This window comes from Cebus imitator, unplaced genomic scaffold, assembly GCF_001604975.1.
Source record: "Cebus imitator isolate Cc_AM_T3 unplaced genomic scaffold, Cebus_imitator-1.0 Scaffold121, whole genome shotgun sequence".
Classification (NCBI taxonomy): domain Eukaryota; kingdom Metazoa; phylum Chordata; class Mammalia; order Primates; family Cebidae; genus Cebus; species Cebus imitator.
Genome location: NW_016107436.1, coordinates 612,940 through 615,084, shown reverse-complemented (window position 1 = coordinate 615,084; position 2,145 = coordinate 612,940). Strand labels below are relative to the sequence as shown.

General features: G+C 42.7%; 1 protein-coding gene and 1 pseudogene across 2 annotated transcripts in view; one reads left to right on the top strand and one right to left on the bottom strand.

Moving 5' to 3' along the window:
• Window positions 1-2,145, bottom strand: part of RAD51C (RAD51 paralog C) — a gene marked incomplete at its 5' end in the record, with an annotated part of 57,573 nt that overhangs the window by 15,461 nt on the left and 39,967 nt on the right. The gene's annotated exons all lie outside the window — the stretch shown is intronic.
• On the top strand, window positions 1,262-2,145 carry LOC108312059 (annotated as a pseudogene). Its single transcript, XR_005202030.1, has one exon. The product of XR_005202030.1 is annotated as a 40S ribosomal protein S4, X isoform-like (transcript).

The window sequence follows — 2,145 nt, the reverse complement described above, 5'->3', positions numbered from 1 at the left end:
GGATTACAGGTGTGAGCCACTGTGCCCAGCAGAAAAGAGAGTTTTTTAAAAAAAAAAAACAAACAAACAAAAAAAAACCTGGAACTCTGTTTCCCAGAACCCAGAATTACTTTCTCCATAGGGTACAAGGTTATAGTTGACCACAAGAAAAATTTGCATGAGATTTGAAAAGTGACAGTGAAGGAGCAGACATTTTAAATATTCTGAAGGTCATTGTGAGGTGGGGGTTTCTTTTTTGGGGTGATGGAAATATTCTAAAATTAGATAGTGGTGATGGCTGCAAAACTCTGTGAATACACTAAAAATCACTGAATTGTACACTTTAAAAGGATATATTTTAAGGTATATGGATTACATGTCATTAAATCTGTTTAAAAAATTATACTATTAAAGAAACTTTTTTGAGATGGAGTCTTGCCCTGTAGCCCAAGCTGGAGTGCAACCTCCACCTCCTGGGTTCAAGCAATTCTCCTGCCTCAGTCTCCCAAACAGCTGGGACTACAAGAGCAAACCACTACACCCAGCTGATTTTTTCATATTTTTAGTAGAGACGGGGTTTCACCATATTGGCCAAGCTTGTCTCAAACTCTTGACCTCAGGTGATTCACCCTCCTTGGCCTCCCAAAGTGCTGGGATTACAGGCATGAGCCACTGTGCCAGGCCAAGAAACATATTTTTTAAACGACTTTCCCCATATCAATTTGGCAAACATTTAAAAGACTGGTACCCAAAGCTGGTAAAGATCTGGGAAAACAAGAGTTCCCGGAACACGGTTTCTGAGGGTAAGTTTATAATATATAACAAATGTTCAAAAATCTATTTCTTTGGCCTAACAGTTTCACTTTAAGAAATTTATTCCAGGCTAGGTGTGGTGGCTCATGCCTGTAATCCTATACTTGGCTAGGTGTGGTGGCTCATGCCTGTAATCCCAGCACTTTGGGAGGCCGAGAAGGGTGGATCACTTGAGGCCAGGAGTTTGAGACCAGTCTGGCCAACATGGTGAAACCCCATCTCTACTAAAAATACAAAAATTAGCCAGCTGTGGTCGTGCACACCTGTAATCCCAGCTACTTGGGAGACTCAGGTACAAGAAGCTCTTGAACCTTAGAGGTGGAGGTTGTAGTGAGCCGAGATTGTGCCACTGCACTCCAGCCTGGGTGACAGAACAAGACTCCATCTCAAACAAAAAAAAAAAAGAAAGAAAGAAAGAAAGAAAAAAGAGAAAATCAATAGAGAGGTGGTTAAAAAACTATGTTCCGCTCTTTCCTTGCCTAACGCAGCCATGGCTCGTGGTCCCAAGAAGCATGTGAAGTGGGTGGCAGCTCCAAAGCATTGGATGCTGGATAAATTGACCGGTGTGTTTGCTCCTTGTTCATCCACCGGTCCTCACAAGTTGAGAGAGTGTCTCCCCCTCATCATTTTCCTAAGGAACAGACTTAAGTATGCCCTGACAGGAGATGAAGTAAAGAAGATTTGCATGCAGTGGTTCATTAAGATCGATGGCAAGGTCTGAACTGATATAACCTACCCTGCTGGTTTCATGGATGTCATCAGCATTGACAAGACGGGAGAGAATTTCCGTCTGATCTATGACACCAAGGGTCGCTTTGCTGTACATCGTATTACACCTGAGGGGGCCAAGTACAAATTGTGCAAAGTACGAAAAATCTTTCTGGGCACAAAAGGAATCCCTCATCTGGTGACTCATGATGCTCGCACCAACCGATACCCTGATCCCCTCATCAAGGTGAATGATACCATTCAGATTGATTTGGAAACTGGCAAGATTACTGATTTCATCAAGTTTGACACTGGTAACCTGTGTATGGAATTGGGGTGCTAACCTGGGAAGAATTGGTGTGATTACCAACAGAGAGAGGCACCCTGGATCTTTTGATGTGGTTCATGTGAAAGATGCCAATGGCAACAGCTTTGCCACTCGACTTTCCAATATTTTTGTTATTGGCAAGGGCAAAAAACCATGGATTTCTCTTCCCCGAGGAAAGGGTATCTGCCTCACCATTGCTGAAGAGAGAGACAAAAGACTGGCAGCCAAACAGAGCAGTGGGTGAAATGGTCCCTGGGTGATATGATAGATCTTTATGCGTAATTAAAAATCATGTGGCATGATTAATAGCAAAAAAA